Raw genomic sequence first — 18,676 nt, 5'->3', positions numbered from 1 at the left:
TTGGAAATAGGGTCTCTCTTTATGCTCAGGCTCACCTGGACAGAGATCCTCCTATTTGTGCTTCCCCCATGGCTGTGATGACAGATGTGCACCATCCCTACCCAGCCGTTGGCTGGGATGCGGTCTCATGGACATTTTTCCTGGGTTGGCCATGAGCCATGATCCTCCCAATCTGTGCCTTCTGAATAGCTAGGATTACAAGCTTGAGTCACAGTGCCCAGCTCCGGAGCTCATCTTTATTGATAATCACACATGTCTTTCAAATTGTACTGCCCTGTCAGGGCGAAGTTAAATGTTACTTTTTAAATAATAGAGGATAAAAAGAAGTTGTTTGAAATATTTGCTTGGAGGTTTAATTTTGTGTTAGAGCTGTTGTGGTGAATTCATTGTGAAATCAGTGAAGGAACAGCACAGGGCCTTTGTGTGGAATGTTTAATTATTAAGTAGTGATAGCATGGACTTTCCTCTCCATCCTAATTTTTAAAAATGAAATAATTTAATAAACATAAATTAATATACAAACAAAAAAGCAAACAGAAAACTCAGTCTGAAAGGACAAAGACACGTACTACCAGATTCTGTCCAGTTCTGCTCGGAGCCACCATGGATGGAGCAGCCTCAGGCTCCTGTGTCATGTCTATGGCCACCAAATCTTCCAAAGGACATCACAACCTGAGTCTATAGCCCACCAAGACTAGGGTAAAACCTAAGTCCACAGAGCTCTGTGCTGCCTATTTCTGAGGTAAAATCATCACTTGAGACTACTGCAATCTGCTGCTACAGGTAATGTGAGCTAGAGTAGAAATCCCACTGATGGGGGCCTCCTGTAGTACCCTGACACTGGAACTGTTCCACTGGCTCTGTCCACATCCATCCTAATTTTAAAGAGACGTCAACCCAAGGTTGCATGGTAGATCATTTGGGGTAGAAATAGGATGCAGCTGTTGAGGACTATGAGAGGTTCTTTCCTAATCTCTTTGAAAGCAATGGGGATGAGAACACATTATTGCCTGGTTGGTGACAATGAGACTTCATATGAATTTCCATATCCTGGATTCGTCCATACCTTCTCTTGCCTACCTATATGAGGGGTAAGAATAATGTCTGGCCAGATATCTGGGGACCTCCTGTTCAAGCCAAATTGACACATAGAATTAATCATCATGGCACTGTAATGAAAACCACCATCCTGGTTTGACTCTTGTAATAGTCTCTAATGGTTCTCCACACTTTTCCTCTGATCCCATTTAAGTCATTTTCAATATTGCAGCAAGAAATATTTTTACAGACACATAACATAAGCTCACTTCTTAGTGTTTTAAGAATAAAATTTAAACTCATTTTTCATGGCCCCTGGGTTCTTGCCTTCCTCTCCCACCTCACTTTGTACCACCTGTCTTTGCCATGCTGGCCTTTTTCCTGTTAGTGGCATACTCCAAATTCTTCATGTTAGGGTATCTGGAATGATTTCTCCTTACCTCTCAGCAGGGATGAAAGAACTTTCTCTGGCTACTAGGTTAAAGCAGCCTTCATCAATTTCTTCTCTCTTGCCTCAATTCTCCCTTCACCCATTTTATTTTGTTCTAAGCATTTATTATAATCTATATTTCCTTATTAATTTGTTTTCTTATATGTTTCCTGGATGCTTCATGTACTAAAAGCCCTTGAAACCAGAGACTGGACTAGTTTCTCTCTCCAATGAGTACCCTATGCCCACCCATCCTTGACACAGAGATAGCATAGAATAAACACTTGCTGAATGGATAAATTCAGCAAACTTTTCTGCTTTTACTGGTGCATTCTCAAATCACTTTTGGTTTTGCCCTTGCTTGAAGGAGAGAAGGTACACCTGGAATTACAGGCAGATGAAATCTAGGTGAAACAATCACACCTGTCATTGGCACACTGGAGGGCCATGCAACACAGATGTGTGCACAGGGCCAAGGTCATATGAGAAAACAGTCATGGGAAGTGGAAATAGAGGTTTCAGGTAAACAGCAGCTTGACTGTGGGGTTCAGAGCCCCAGGATTACCTCAGACTGTCGTCCTATTTTAGGATATATGGAGAAACCATAAGTGATTGCTGCTTTGACCTGGCTGGGATGATCAAGAGAGTTAAGAAGTTCTCTGTAGAGCCCTATAGAGCCCCAGATGTGCACCAAGTTGCTCAGAGTTGTTTGAAGTTTCCAATAGAAAATAAGCCTGTGAAGTTCAGACAGCCTACCCCAGGTGACCCTTAAATAGGAAAGCACTTTCCTGAAGGTAGGATGACTATTGCTACAAGACACCTGGGACAAAGGACTGCTCTCTACCTTGCTCTTGTCACTCTGCCTAGCTTGAAGATCTGGGTTTGCCACTGACCCCAAAGATCCTGGAAGGATCTTGCAGGTAGATTTCTTGGAGCTACTCTTCTGTTTGGGCCTCGGGTGGCTGCTGGGGACAGTAGAAACTTTGAGTTTCATTTAAAACACATCTTTACAGAGTTTAAGAAAGATAAGACCCATACAAATTTGTATGAAACTTGAAAGATTTTCTGGACTGTGGCATCTTTAGAAATAAACTTTGGTTTGGATTAGCCTCAGTTATCCTAAAGTAGTTTCTTAAATTGTGACCCTGGGGTCAGCAACAGCAAGAACAGCTATGAACATTTTGGAAAAGCAAGTTCTCTGTGCCATGCCAAATGGACAAATCGGTAATGGGGCACAAGCCTAGCCATTTGTGTTCAGCAAGCCTTCCTGGTGATTCTGATAGATACTGGAATTTGAGAATTGCTCTTCAGAGTCCAGGCTTACCCTTTCATCTCAAAACCATGTGTTTCAGGTATGACCTCTGTAATTTTTATATATATATATATACATATATACCATTATATATATATATAGATACCATTTTTACTAAGATGTGAAAATATTATTTATAATATATAAATAATATATGTGTATAAACTCATTAATATTAAACTGTGAATCGTAGTGGTCATACCTTTCCTGAAAACATGGTTTTGAGTTTATATAAAATACATATTATTTATAAGCTCAATATGTATTATATATAATAATATATAAACTCACTCATAGTAAGATATAAATATCTTAAAATATCTATTATCTGTTTTGTAGCTGTATTGCCCTTAATTGAGGATTAAAGAAATTTTAACATCGATGAAGAAGTTTCTTTTCTGAATGAAATAGATCATCTTCTCACCATCTCTAAACTCAGCCCTCAGAATGGCATCTCTTTTCCTTAAGTCAGAAACATCAGCCAGGCCTGGTGGCTCACGTCTGTAATCCTAGCTCCTCAGGAGTCTGAGATCAGAAGATCGAAGTTTGAAGCTAGTCCTGGGCAAATAGTTCACTAGTACTTATCTTGAAAAAAACCCATCACAAATATCAAAAGCTGCATGTTCTCTTTCATATATGGAATATAGAACTAATATAAATGCAATAATATTTTGCAACACTGGTCACACTAAGGGGGGGTCACATATGAGAGGGGTAGGATAAAAGACAGAAACTAAGAACTTAAATATGGTTGATGTAATCTCTATACAAGAATGAAGATAGAAATCTTTTATTCATATGTGAATACATTGTTGGGGCCATTTCTCCCCCTTGCCCCCTACTCCCTCTCTCTCCCCTCAACCCCTCTTGCTTCTGGGCTGAAACTGTTCTGCCCTTTTCTCCAATTTTGTTGAAGAGTAGACATAAGCAATAATAAGAAAGACAAAGTGTTTTTGCTAGTTGAGATAAGGACAGCTATACAGAGAGATTCCTAGCATTGCTTCCATGTACAAATGTTTTACAACCCAAGTTCATTCATCTCTACTTGATCCCTTCCCATATTGACCTCTGTTTCTTTAAGGTTTCTGTATAAGTTCCTCTGGAGTGGGGACATCAAAAGCTTTCAAGTTTTGGGTTTCCTACCAATCCCCATTTCTCCTGTATGTGCTCTCCCCTTAGTGTGTGACCCAAGTCCAACTACACTACTGCATTTGCCTGGGAGAACATATGGGTTTTGGTCTTCTGAGCCTGGCTAACCTCACTCAAGATGTTTTACCTGCAAATGATAAGATTTCATTCTTCTTCATGGCTAAGTAGAATTGCACTGTGTATAAATACCACATTTTCTTGATCCATTCGTCAGTAGTGGGGCATGTTGGCTGTTTCCATAGCTTGGCTATTGTGAATAGCGCTGCAATAAACATGGGTGTGCAGGTGCCTATGAAGTAACCTGAGTCACATTCCTTTGGGTATATCCCCAGGAGCGGGATTGCTGGATCATATGGCAGATCTATGTTTAGTTTTTTAAGAAGCCTCCATATTGTTTTCCAGAGTGGTTGCACTAGCTTGCATTCCCACCAGTAGTGTACGAGGATTCCTTTTTCCCCACATTCTCACCAACACCTGATGTTGGTGGTGTTTTTGATGATGGCTATTCTAACAGGGGTGAGGTGGAATCTTAGTGTGGTTTTGATTTGCATTTCCTTATGGCTGGAGATGGTGGGTATTTTTTCATGTGTTTTTTGGCCATTTGAATTTCTTCTTTTGAGAAAGTTCTGTTTAGTTCAGTTGTCCATTTCTTTATTGGTTCACTGATTTTGGGAGAGTTAGTTTTCTCCCTGTATATTCGGGTTATCAGTCCTTGTCTGATGTATAGCTGGCAAATATTTTCTCCCACTCTGTGGGTGGTCTCTTCAGTTTAAAGTCCATTTCTTTTGTTGTGCAGGAGCTTTTTAATTTTATGAAGTCCCATTTGTCCATCCTTTCTCTTAGTTGCTGAGCTGCTGGGGTTCTATTGAGGAAGTCCTTGCTTATACCTATTGCTTTCAGAGTATTCCCTGCTCTTTCCTGTACTAACTTCAGAGTTTTGGGTCTGATATTAAGGTCCTTGATCCATTTTGAGTTGATGCTAGTGCAAGGTGATAAACATGGATCTAGTTTCAGTTTTCTGTAGGCAGATATCCACTTTTCCCAGCAACATTTGTTAAAGAGGCTGTCTTTTCTCCATAGTATGTTTTTGGCACCTTTGTCAAAAATAAGGTGGGCATAGCTGTGTGAGTTCATATCTACTGGTCTTCATGTCTGCTTTTGTGCCAGTACCATGCTGTTTTTATTGCTATTGCTTTGTAATATAGTTTGAAGTCAGGTATTGTGATACCTCCAGCATTGCTCTTTTTGCTGAGTATTGCCTTGGCTGTTCTCGGTCTCTTGTGTTTCCAAATGAACTTTAGGGTAGATTTTTCGATCTCTGTGATGAATGTCATTGGGATTTTGATGGGAATTGCATTAAACATGTAGATTGCTTTTGGTAATGTAGCCATTTTTACTATGTTGATTTTACCAATCCATTAGCACGGGAGATCTTTCCACCTTCTGTAATCTTCCTCAATCTCTTTCTTTAGGGGTTCATAGTTCTCCTTGTAGAGGTCATTCACATCCTTTGTTAAATTTACTCCTAGGTATTTGATTTTCGGGGGGGCTATTGTAAATGGAATTGTTTCCACATATTCTTTCTCAATTTGTTCATTGTTAGTGTACAGAAAAGCTAATAATTTTTGTAAGTTGATTTTGTATCCTACCACCTTGCTGTAGCTGTTTATGGTGTCAAGGAGTTTTTGGGTAGAGTTTTTTTGGGTCTTTAAGGTATAGGATCATGTTGTCTGCAAATAGAGATATTTTGACAGTTTCTTTACCTATTTATATTCCTTTTATTTCTTCTTCTTGCCTAATTGCTCTGGCGAGGAATTCCAGTACTATGTTGAATAGGAGTTAGGATAGTGGGCACCCTTGTCTCTTTCCTATTTTAGGGTAAATGGTTTTCCCCATTAAGTATGATGTTGGCTATAGGTTTGTCATATTCTACTTTCCTTCTGGTCCTAGTTTTCTTAGACTTTTTATAATGAAGTGGTGTTGGATCTTGTTGAAGGCTTTTTTTGCATCTATTGAGATGATCAAGTGGTTTTTGTCTTTGCTTCTATTAATGTGGTGTATTACATTTATTGATTTGCGTATGTTGAACCACCCCTGCATCCCTGGGATGAAGCCAACTTGGTCATGGTGAATGATCTTTTTGATGTGTTGTTGGATTCGGTTTGCCATTATTTTATTGAGGATTTTTGCATTGATGTTCATTAAGGAGATTGGCGTATAGTTCTCCTTTTTGGAGGTGTTTTTGTCTGGTTTTGGGATGAGTGTAATACTGGCTCCATAAAATAAGTTAGTTAGTGTTCCTTCCCTTTCTATTTCATGGAAAAGTTTAAGGAGTATTGGTATTAGTTCTTTTTTAAAGGTCTGATAGAATTCAGCAGAAAATCAGTCAGGTCCTGGACTTTTCTTTTTTGGGATACTCTTTATTCCTGCTTCAATTTCATGCTGTGTTATAGATCTATTCAGGTGATTAATATCTTCTTGGTGAATATAGAAATCTTAAGCCACCTGAAACCATTATAGGAAAGGGACTAAGGTAGAATTAAGAAAATTAGAGGAGATAAACCAAGTGGGGTTATAATACATATACACATGGAAATATCACCCTCTTACACTGTTGGTAGGAATGTAAACTAGTATAACCACTCTGGAAAAAAATTTGGAGGCTACTTAAAAAGCTAAACATTGATCTACCATTTGATGCAGCAATACCACTCTTGGGGATATACCCAAAAGACTGTGACACAGGTTACTCCAGAGGCACCTGCACACCCATGTTTATTGCGGCACTATTCACAATAGCCAAGTTATGGAAACAGCCAAGATGCCCTACCACTGACGAATAGATTAAGAAAATGTGGTATCTATACACAATGGAATTTTATGCAGCCATGAAGAAGAACGGAATGTTGTCATTCGCTGGTAAATGGATGGAATTGGAGAACATCATTCTGAGTGAGGTTAGCCTGGCCCAAAAGACCAAAAATCGTATGTTGTCCCTCATATGTGGACATTAGATCAAGGGCAAACAAAACAGTGGGATTGGACTATGAGCACATGATAAAAGCTTTAGCACACAAGGGAGGGGTGAGGATAGGTGAGACACCTAAAAAACTAGCTAGCATTTGTTGCCCTTAACGCAGAGAAACTAAAGCAGATACCTTAAAGCAACTGAGGCCAATAGGAAAAGGGGAACAGGTACTAGAGAAAAGGTTAGATAAAAAAGAATTAACCTAGAAGGTAACACCCACACACAGGAAATCAATGTGAGTCAATGCCCTGTATAGCTATCCTTATCTCAACCAGCAAAACCCCTTGTTCCTTCCTATTATTGCTTATACTCTCTCTACAACAAAATTAGAGATAAGGGCAAAATAGTTTCTGCTGGGTATTGAGGGGGGGAGCGGGAGGGGGTGGAGTGGGTGGTAAGGGAGGGGGTGGGGGCAGGGGGGAGAAATGAACCAAGCCTTGTATGCACATATGAATAATAAAAGAAAAATGAAAAAAAAAAAACAATATTAAACATTGAAGAAAAAAAAAAAAAAAAAAAAAAGAATTAACCTAGAAGGTAACACCCACGCACAGGAAATCAATGTGAGTCAATGCCCTGTATAGCTATCCTTATCTCAACCAGCAAAAACCCTTGTTCCTTCCTCTTATTGCTTATACTCTCTCTATAACAAAATTAGAAATAAGGGCAAAATAGTTTCTGCTGGGTATTGAGGGGGGGGAGAGGGAGGGGGAGGAGTGGGTGGTAAGGGAGGGGGTGGGGGCAGGGGGGAGAAATGAACCAAGCCTTGTATGCACATATGAATAATAAAAGAAAAATGAAAAAAAAAAAAAAAAAAAAAGAAAACCCTGCTGATGTCAGTGTTATATCCTCCAGGAATACTGTCCAGCGGGCGGTACTGAAGTTTGCCGCTGCCACTGAAGCCACCCCAATTGCTGGCCGTTTCACTCCAGGAACCTTCACTAAATCCAGGCGGCCTTCCGTGAGCCACGTCTTCTGGTGGTGACTAATCCCAGGGCTGACCACCAGCCTCTCACAGAGGCATCTTACATCAACTTGCCTACCATTGCTCTGTGTAACACAGATTCTCTTCTGCACTGTGTGGACATTGTCATCCCAAGCAACAACAAGGGAGCTCACTCGGTGAGTCTAGTGTGGTGGATGCTGGCCCAGGAAGTTCTGCGCATGCGTGGAACTATCTCCCGTGACCATCCATGGGAGGTCAGGCCTGATCTGTACTTCTACAGAGATCCTGAAGAGATTGAGAAGGAAGAACAGGCTGCCGCTGAAAAGGCTGTGACTAAGGAGGAATTTCAGGGTGAATGGACTGCACCAGCTCCTGAGTTCACTGCTACTCAGCCTGAGGTCGCAGACTGGTCAGAAGGTGTGCAAGTGCCTTCTGTGCCTATCCAGCAGTTCCCTACTGAAGACTGGAGTGCCCAACCTGCCACTGAAGACTGGTTTGCAGCTCCCACTGCTCAGGCAACTGAGTGGGTGGGGACAACCACTGAATGGTCTTAAGTTGTTGATCTGCCATCCCTTCAGCAAAATGGAAAAAAGTTGATGGAAAAAAAACAAAACTAACCCACCCAGCCCCTCAATTTAGAAAACCAGATGCACAAGGTTGGCTCCCACGAACCTGGTCACGGTCATGGTTATCCTGGCTTCTCCCCTTCTTAGGACCGCGAGTATCTATTTAACTGCTTTTTGCCATTGGCCTTTGTTTTATTAGTGTTCTAACCAGGTTTGTTTCTTCTTGCTTCTGGGTCATAAAGTTACAAATGATTTTATAACATGGATTCCATCTCCTTCTGCCTGACCCTCAAGTGCCTCTTTGCTTCGTGGACCAGGCTTTTGTACAGTTTTATTCCAGTATTCAATTAGGCAATGCCATGCCCCCATCTACTACTCCGTAATCCTCAGCCAGAACAACAAATACATAGCCAGGAGCAGCCCTACCACCCTACCCAGCTCAAAGCAAGTTATAAGAAGATGAGACATTTGCACCACTAAAACCAGGAAGGGTTTTGTTGTTCTGTAAGGGGGGGACATGGAGAAGGCCCCCATTTTAAGGAGACATGGCAGACAATGGAATACTAAGGAACAGATGGAATATGGGGGTAGATTGGGCCCACTGAGAGGAACACAGACATAAAAGCCAAGCTCCAGGAGATGTTACCACATGTGTGAAATTCAAACCTTGGTCCAATCAGTAAGGTCTTCAATAAAGGGAGACAGCCAATCAAAAGTGGCCTAACCTGAAATATAAAACTTACTCTGAACCCTGTCTTAGTGCAATATGCTCCTGTGCCATAGCTGCCCATCAGTGTCTCCCTTTTAATAACAATCTAATAAATCTTTGGTTCCTTTAAAAAACAGTTAAAACCATATTTTATTTGAAAGGGACTTTTTGGAAGGAAGCCATCTTGCTCTTCATTCCGTGCTTCCTTTAAGGGGATGGTACTTGTTTCTGTTCATTTTAAGACAGTAATGCTTGGTATAGCTCTTGAAATAAATTCTCACTCCTTATTCTCTATCTTCCTTACCTTTAAGAAAGACAATGACACTGTCAAGACAGCTGGATGGCTTTACATTTTGTTTACAAAGTGAGCTCTCTGGAAAGCTGATTCCTTGCAAAATTATAAAAATCTCTCCCTCATCTTCCTTATTAATGCCTTGAACCTAATCATCATTGACCTCCTGAGTGCCAGCTGTGTGGAGTTTCTTCTAAAACTCCTCTGTGATATGAAAGCTCACATAGTGCATTATGCAATCAATAATAATGATTGACTTAAATGTCAGCCATTTTTTGAATCTGCGGGTAAATTTAGTCATTGTATATTTGCCATCATGTGTGGTGTGGTGTGTGTGTGTGTGTAAATTCAGAGAGCTAAAATAAAAACTATTTTGAGTTAGTGTGTTAGGAGAAGAAAACTAGCTTTCACTACTTGTGTCATTAGATTCTTTTGTTGCCTCCCTGCCCAGTTTTTGAGTTGTTAGATCTTGGGGTTCTTAGGGAGGAGTCCTAAACTGGACTAATCCATCCACCTTTTCTTGAAGGCGCATAGAAAAAACCCTCCCCTCCTTAGCTGTCTCAGGTTCCAAGAGTGCTGTGAGAATATGCCCTTCCCATTAGAAGGGAATTAATCAAAGGAAAATTCTTCAGACTTGAAAGGCAGGAGTAAGGCAACAGAATTATGGCTGAGGGACAGTTTTGGCAAAGATCTGGCTGATTGAGCACCCTGGTTACAAGTTTCATAATAACTTTTCAAAAAGTTGGCTATTCTCTTTGCGCCAACTCAATGTGGCAAAGAGAACTTTGCGTGTTTATTGACAATCTCCGTAGTAATGGAGACCTAACTAATGGAGATCATTCAGTGTTCATCTGTCATTTACTGTGGACATGCCCTTCATTTTGCTGTACTGAGGTAACAATTTTGTCAAATAGAGAAGCTTGAGATACAGATCAGAAAAAGTAGTCTATTAATGCAAAGGAAAATATTGCTCAGAAAAGAACATTCCTCTGCAGGGAATATGCAAGCTTGAGACCAACTCTTAAGTTAAATTTTGGAAAAATGTTGAGAAAAAAAACATCCCAAAAGATTTTAAATAACTCTTTTGGGTATAAAGATGGTGGATTGTGAAGGCTTTTGGGTGGTCATGTTATCAAAGTATCATTTTTGTATTGTACAAATATACACACGTTCATTAACATTGCAAACCTCATTGAGCTCCCAGTCTGTTGTAGCTTGGAATTTTCACATGCTTCTGAGGTGAAGTTTTGATAGAAAGTCCCATATCGTGTCAATGAGAAGTGGATGTCATTTTATTAGAGGAGAGATGTGTATTAAAGCTAATTGGTAGTCCTGGAATGTACTAAAATAGAAGTATTGTTTAAGGAGTAAAAGCCACATATGAATGTGGTAGAAGAAATTTGAAAAGACCGTGTGAACTGGGTTCTGAATTTTAGTTACATGTCGCTAATAATGGATCCTCTTTTTCCTCCCAAATAGTCCCTCTTCTACTTTCATATCTTTTTTTTTTCTTAGCATTTTAAATCTAGATTCTGCATTTGAGAGAAAACTTGTGAGTTGTCTTTCTGAGTTTGGCTTATTTTGCTTAATATGATGATCTCAAAAACTTATAATTAAGGAAGTATAGGTTTGTTAACAGGAATATATAATCAATTAATGTCTCCTTGACATTATGTATTTTTCTCAATGTTCAGATTTCAAAAGTATAATTAATCTCTTAAATGGAAATGCATGACTATTTTTGAAGTTAAAATACTCTTTGTATTTGAAAAGATTTAGATATAATGAGTCATATGAGTTCAGAGCTTCCATAGTTAATAGTACTATGCCTGTCCAACATGAACTGCCTGGTACACATTTCCTCTACAGAGTGGGTGATCATTGAAGTGAAGAAACTATAGTGCTCCTGTCCAACTCAATGAGAGAAGGAAAGGGATGCTCTACAGTGTCTTGGTTTTGGACACACACCATAAATATCTTACAATATTTTAATGGAGGAAAAATTCCCAGAGGAAATTAAAAGCAACAGATTTGGCTGTGGAAATGTTCATACCTAAATTGTTAAAACCTTTTTTAGGATTTGAGAAGTGTGATTTCTATTAAAGTTGATGGTAATCGCCTGGTCCTCCCCTTGACAAAGTGTGTGAGAACTTCTCCCTCAAGGGTTAGATGAGTTATGAGTTAAGGAAATTTAGAGTTAATTTTCCAACTCACCATGACATTGGGGACAACTGAAGTGAAGGAAATCCTATTACTGTATGTGACAGTGTACAAGAAGGACAGCTAGACAAGTTTTTCCTTGTGTCTTAAATGATGTGGTGATTCATAAATAAGCAATCTGAGATATCTATCAACTCCTCAGTGTCATTAATTTACTTTTAAGCTTACTCCCAACTTGGACTAGGCATTGTATTTGTTATTTAATTTTCTGACTGGCTTCAGTGATTAGTAAAATAAAATTTGTTGACTTCTAGAATTATAGTGAAAAGGACTTGAATGAGTAATGACAGAATCACAGTAGCCTCTAACTCGTCATTGAGGGCAACAGTTCCCAAAATTTCTTCAAATAAAATTCTTTTTTCTTCAAATAAAATCTAGTACAGAGTCTAGTATACACACAGATGAAAGTGGAACTGCCCTCTATCCACTACCAATGCCTTCTCTCTAGTCCTGATCCACTGTGGGCTTTGATATTTTGAGGACCTTGGTACACTGTTATTCCTACTAACCACACTTTAAAACCACTGATTTAGAGCCACTCAGGTCTAATACAAGAATAAATGTCATACTCAACTATTTCCTAGATTTTCATTTTGGTAGAAAATTTGTGTATATTCTTTTCTGCCTTCTTTTTGAAAGAATGATTAGTTATCATCCAAGAGATAACAGATTTCTCATGAATTATCAGCTGAGTGTGAGAAATGAATTCCTAAGGACTGAATGTCTTACTATACACCATTCTGTATTAATGCAATGACAGAATATTGAATGAGGGTTGGAAAACTATTGTAATATAAACCAAAGCATACCCAATCAAATTAATAAAAATAGTGCTACCTTTTGTTCAGTACTTTGTATGTTCTCCAAACACTCTATCTACATTTTTTGGGTCAATTTAATTCTATTTTGTTTTGTGATACTGGGTTCAAACTCAGGGCCTACTCCTTTAGCCACTCCACCAGCACATATATAATTGTATATACTTCTATTGGCTTTATTCCCCTACAGAATCCTGACTAATACAGTATTGATCCTCAAGACGGTAATTTTTTGAGTATTTCTATAATACTTTATGTTGCTGATGGATTTAGCATTCTCAGGAAACAAACTAGCACTATAGGTTAGAATATAAGGCAAAGAAGACGAATAGTGTTAAAGAGCCCACTGAATTTTATTAAGCAGGTCAGTGTGTGGGGATTTATGTATGAATCCTACTTGCACAATGTTGCAGTACAATAACAATATTGATGTTGTTGATCTTGCCTTGGCCATTACTTGCAGAACCCTGTCTTTCATCTTAGGAAAAAATACCTTTCTTGATCTCATATTCCTTTTCAGCTGATACCTCACTACTCATCTACTTCCATTCACTGAAAGAACTCTACTATGCAAATCCTATGGTTAGTTCTCAGTCCTTGATCTACTGGTGTTGTCAGCATTGTTTGACACAGTGCTGCACTTCTTCCTTCTGGAAACTATCTTGTCTGGGTTTCCATGGTACTACACTCTCCTACCCTGCTGGCCTACTTCCTCCTTTGCTTCTTCTTCTCCCACCATCCTGAAAAGTCACCATCCAGTTCTTACCTAACTCCCCTACCTTATTATTCTTTGCATTTTTCTTTCTTCTATTCTCCAATCACACCGACTTCACTGATTCTTGACCACACCATGCTCATTCTGTCTTAAATTCTCTATATTTGCTTCCCCTCCGTCTGTCACACTTTTCCTTCATAAGCCTAACTTTTTTACTTCATTTTAGTCTCTGCTAAAATATAATTTTTCTGTTTTCCATCCCAAGGTCACTCTGAATTCTCTTACTCTGCTGTATTTCCCTTTAAAGTATGGTTATAATCCAAAATGATATAATTTTTACTCCCTTGTCTGTCCACCTTGCTAAACTGTAAAATTCTCAAGGGCATAGAGTTGGATCATCCTGTGAACTATAATCTGTAATGGCTAGAACAGTGCCTGTCATTTACTAAAGGTTCAAAGATATTTAATAAAGTAATATATTTGTGAGCTTGCAGATTGACTGGAAATAATAATACATTATATTAATTTTATACAGATTAGCCAAACTCTTGGTTCTCTTTCATTTTGTTAGCTCTATAGTAGTTAGCTTAGATTTAATATTGGGAATTTAGAACCACCATCCTAATCTCCTTTAATGTGAATTCTACTTTGAAATAATGGGGATACATATGCATACATGTATGAATCCACAGTGTCACGTTATTAGTTATGGTTAAGTCAGTTCTACTGAACAAGGTAATGGGGTGTTCCTTTATAACATACTGGGTAACTTGTATGTTTTATTTTCCAGGAAGATAGCTAATGTCAATCAGCAAGGCTTCTTGAGGAGCAAGGCCATAATTTATTGATTCTATGCAGCTACAGACATCAGTAAAGCAACTGAATACAAAATGCAAAAGGAACTAAAGAGGGAAAGATGTGTGTTCTCCACACTGCAGAAGAGACCCTCGGGTGAGACCATGTGTAGCATTTCTCCATGTTGGACGTGTTGATGCAACCTCTCTAAAATGTGGGTTTTGGATGACCTTTTGCACTCACCACCTTTCACAGGGTAGGAGTAACATTTCTTTGTTCAGTGGTTATAATCCTTGTTGCAATCTAATGAACTCAACCAGTGCCCCGACCATTCCTTCTCCATTCTTTTTATTTGATCTAATCCTGGATATTCTTTAAGTATGAATTACTTTTGTAAACAGAAAAATATGTTGAGAATTGAGAAAACTGTTGGAAAACAGACTTAAAATTTTTCATGAGGGAATCATATTATAGTTCACCTATCCTCCAATACTCATCCAACCAAATCAAGCCTGCAATCATTAGGAAACCTGTAAACTCAGAGATATTCACCATATAGTTCTCTAGGTGTTCAAATGTAAATCAGATGAAATTGCATCTTCCTGCAGACAGTCGGTTTAATCGTGAATATAAAGGAGTATGCCCAATGTATATTTAGCAGACTGTTTATAATATAAGTGAATTCTCAGAGAATGAGCACTTTGTGACAAATGATGAATGGTCCTCTCAGAAATAAGTATGGTAAACATAACTTCCAGTCACATACAGTTTGTCTGCCAGATAATGCCTAACCTCACCCCATCCCTCATCCTCAACCTACTCCTGACCTCACCTCATCTCAGATCCCCACTTAATCCCTGCTTTGCTACCCCAGGGGGTGGGAGGCTACAACAGGGTGAGGTTCAAGTTTGTGGAGAGATTTGAGAGTGGGAAAACTATGTCTGTTTTGCACATTACTTGTTAATAGAAACAGCTGAAAATTTAAGTTTGGGTATTTTTTTGAGCTATCTTAAAAATCTTCTGCATGAAACAGTTGCGTCAGTGCACAGCTGTGTCAAAAGAGCCTTGTCAAAAATGTCATGTATACACATATTTTTTTCCTAAACTGTTTTGGACAAACCATGCTTTCCTATTTATTTCTTGTCTCCACAGGTAATATAGTCATGTATGTTTTATAGCATATGCCTGGTGAACACATTTAGAAAGTATAAGGATAAGAATCTGATGCCCACTTGATTTATTACCGTTCAAATTTTTAAGATTCTATCCACCTAGGATATCCCAGGCCATAGTCTATGTTTCTGGACCTTACAGCTTTTATATTTAGAATCTAATATATGCAAATCTGAGAAGAATTAGCTCTGCCTTAAAACAGAATCCCTTCAATGAGTTTAAGAGATCAGAGAGCAACTGCAAGCACTATTGCAAAAAATACCAAGTCTTATTTTGGCTGTAACCAAACATTCAATAACCAATCACCACTCTTCCCCTACCATTTGCAACATGATAAATCTTTAAATCCTTGTTGCTTTTCTTTAATGTTTCACATCATAAAATGGAAATGAGTGCACTTTTTTTTTTTTGGTGGTACTAGGGCTTGAACTCGGGGTCTCACACTTGCTAGGCAGGTACCCTACCACTTCAGGCACTCTGCCAACTCTTACATTGCATTTTTAATCTTCCTTAAAGGGTCACTCTAATGCCATTTTTAAAACTGAAGTGAAGCACATGGAGCTAGTTGTGCACAAAAATTTTAAAGCTCAGTTTTAACCATGGCTTAAATACTAATGATGGAATTTCTAAGTTTGTGTTTTCTAGTTTTAGAATGTAGCACAACCTAAGTGAACATGCGTAAACTGTGTAACCTTGCATGAGTCACTAGACCTTTCTAAGGGCCTGCTGTGATTCAAATGTGGTCCTTCCAAAATTTTGGTGTGTGCATGTAATCGTATGAAAAGGTGTAGTCTTGAATATGTAAGTAGGCCATGAGTGCAGGCTCCTCGTGAATGGAATTAAGGCCCTTATAAGATATGTCTCCTGTAGGGTTTGGCTAGCTTGCTTTCTATCTTCTGCCACATGAGATCACAGTTTACTCCAGTCCAGAAAATACAACATGAAGATATTATGTTGTAAAGCAGAAAGTAGCCCTCATCAGACAATTGAACCTGTTGGCATCTTGATCTTGTCCTTCCCAGCCTCCAAAACTTAAAAAAATAAATTTCTGTTCTTTATAAATTACTTGGTTGTAGATATTCTGTGGTAGCAGCACAAAATGGACTAAGAAAGGATCAATTTCTCCATCTTCCAAACTAGAATGGTAATATTTGCCACCCAGGGCTGCAGGGAAGCCCTGAATCCAAGATAAATATTCAACTCTAGAATCCACCTAACTTGGCAGCTTGGAGGGTCTCTAAGACTGCCTTTTTCATTCATGGCTTTGATTTGAGACTTCCTGTATGACTTTTTCCATGTTTAGTACTCCAAAAACTTTATCATTAGTTTGTCTTGGTGTGATTGGATTTTCATTTAGGGGAGCATTCTTGTGTAAAGTAAAAGTAGAGTCCCAGGTCTTCCATGTACCTCTTCTCCAGCTGTTGTAAGACTCTTGGGAAGCATCCAACAGCAATCTGCACCACTCGGCTCTGAGAGAGCTCATACCATCACTTTACGCTCTCTTCTTCACACGTTCCCCCACCCCTCCAGGACAGGCTTGACCTTAGACCTTGCTGGACAGATTCTATCTCCCTATATATCCTCATGACTACCCAGATTCTACATTCTGTGAAGGTGTTAGGAGAACGTCTATAGTCACACAATTAACACCCTAAGATACAGTTTAGTTATCATATTGGTATGCATGAAATGCAGAGTTAAAACAAAAAATAATTCAGAATTCTCTTTGTTTCTTACAGAGGATCATGCTGGGAAATGGGGTTGGAGTACAGTGGGGTCTCAGATGGCATATGAATTGATTTGGAGAAACTGCAGAAACAGGAGATAATACAAGTCCTTTATGAATTCTAGAAGTTCACCATGATCGGCTATATTTATTTGCCATTGTGTTACAGCCTGTGAAAGGGAGTGATCATGTCCAGCAAAATGGAAAGTTTGCTTGCTCACCACTTACACTTAGAGATTGTCACAGCACATTCTTCCCCTACTAAATATTCTGGAATTTTTGACTGGCACCTAAGTCAGTTAAAGGCCTCTGTGGAAGACTGATTGTTATTCTGTTTGATACATAAAATTGATGAATGAACTTCAGATGAATAAACTTTCTTTTTTTTTTTTGATGGTGTCTACATCAGATGAACTATGTGTTCTCAACTTTGACTACCCTTGGGGAGCTTTAAAAAAACTCTACTGATGCCTAGGTCTTAACCCCAGGGATTCAGATTTAATTGGTCCAAGTCATGGCCTAAAGAGCAAGAGTTTTAAAGTTCCCCAGGTGATTCTAATATTTAGCCAAAGTTTAGAACCACTGGTCTAGATTAAGGATTACAGTGCTTGGACTAAGACTATTATTTATATTACTTGGCAAAAATCTCTCTTCCACACAATTCTGTGAATGCTGACTGAGAAGCCTCTCTCCTGAAGGTCCCTACCTTTAACCCCCTGCTTGCTGTTTATGAATAGTTATCATTGGGAAGAAAATAACCAAAATCTTACAGTTGTATTCTACTATAATAAAGAGAAGTGTAAACTGGTAAAAGAATTCAGAAATGTTAGTGTAAAATCCCCATTATAACTAAATAAAAAAAAAAAAGAGAGAAAAAGTGAAATGAAAGCAAAACAAAACCTGGGAACTTTCTTCAAAAGGCCACTAGGAAGCATTTTATACCAACTAAACAATGAACCATTCTGAGCATGTAGCTGCCAGATCTTCCCTGAAGTGAACACTGAATAACTTGAATTCAAATTGACATGCAAATGAAAAGTGAATGTGGTGTCATTTGTCAATTTAAAAGACCTACAAAGAAGCCCAGAATATGGTCTTCTTCCTCTAATATCTGACTGTGAACTTTCCTTTTTTTAACCTATAAATTGTTCTATTTAACATAACTGTTTTTTTCTGTTTAAAAATGGTCCTTTGCACAAATCCACAAAATTAGAACTAAGAGGAAGGAATGACTACAGACAAAGAGGAAATTAAAATAACTGTCAGGTAAGTAATTTATTTGAACCTCATCAGATATATTGGAATGTCTGACAAATGAAAAAGATTCTTGGAAAATATAAATTACCAATATTGTTCAGAAAAACTCAAAATAGTTAAATAGACTATTCTGGAATAAACCGAGAAATTTTCACAAAACAGTTTCTGTCAGTTCAAATGGTTTCACAGATACATTTAAGTATACTTTCAAGGAACTTGTAATTTTAATGCTACCTAAATTCATGAGATGAGAGAGTAGGAATTCTAAATTCTTTTTAAAAAAATGAATACAAAAATACTACCCAAACTATATAAAGAAGGTACATAAAAGGAAATTATAGATGTCTTTCATGAATACCACAAAAATTTATTAAAATGTCATGACAAGATTTTCAAATCTTTGGATTTATTTTCAGGGTCTTTCTATATTGCCCAGATTGGTCTTGAACTTGAGATCTTTCTGCTTCAGCTCCTAAGATCTTTCTGCCTTAGTTCCAAATGC

At 38.5% G+C, this 18,676-nt stretch overlaps 1 pseudogene; it reads left to right on the top strand.

Annotated features, from left to right (window-relative positions):
* The first annotated feature begins 7,753 nt into the window (after nucleotides 1-7,753).
* Nucleotides 7,754-8,507, top strand: LOC109701501 (small ribosomal subunit protein uS2-like; annotated as a pseudogene).
* Nucleotides 8,508-18,676: the final 10,169 nt, after the last annotated feature.

The sequence above is a fragment of the Castor canadensis genome, chromosome 9 (assembly GCF_047511655.1).
Source record: "Castor canadensis chromosome 9, mCasCan1.hap1v2, whole genome shotgun sequence".
Taxonomy (NCBI): Eukaryota; Metazoa; Chordata; class Mammalia; order Rodentia; family Castoridae; genus Castor; species Castor canadensis.
Note: the sequence above shows the minus strand (reverse complement) of the source record. Positions and strands in the feature narration are given on the sequence as shown.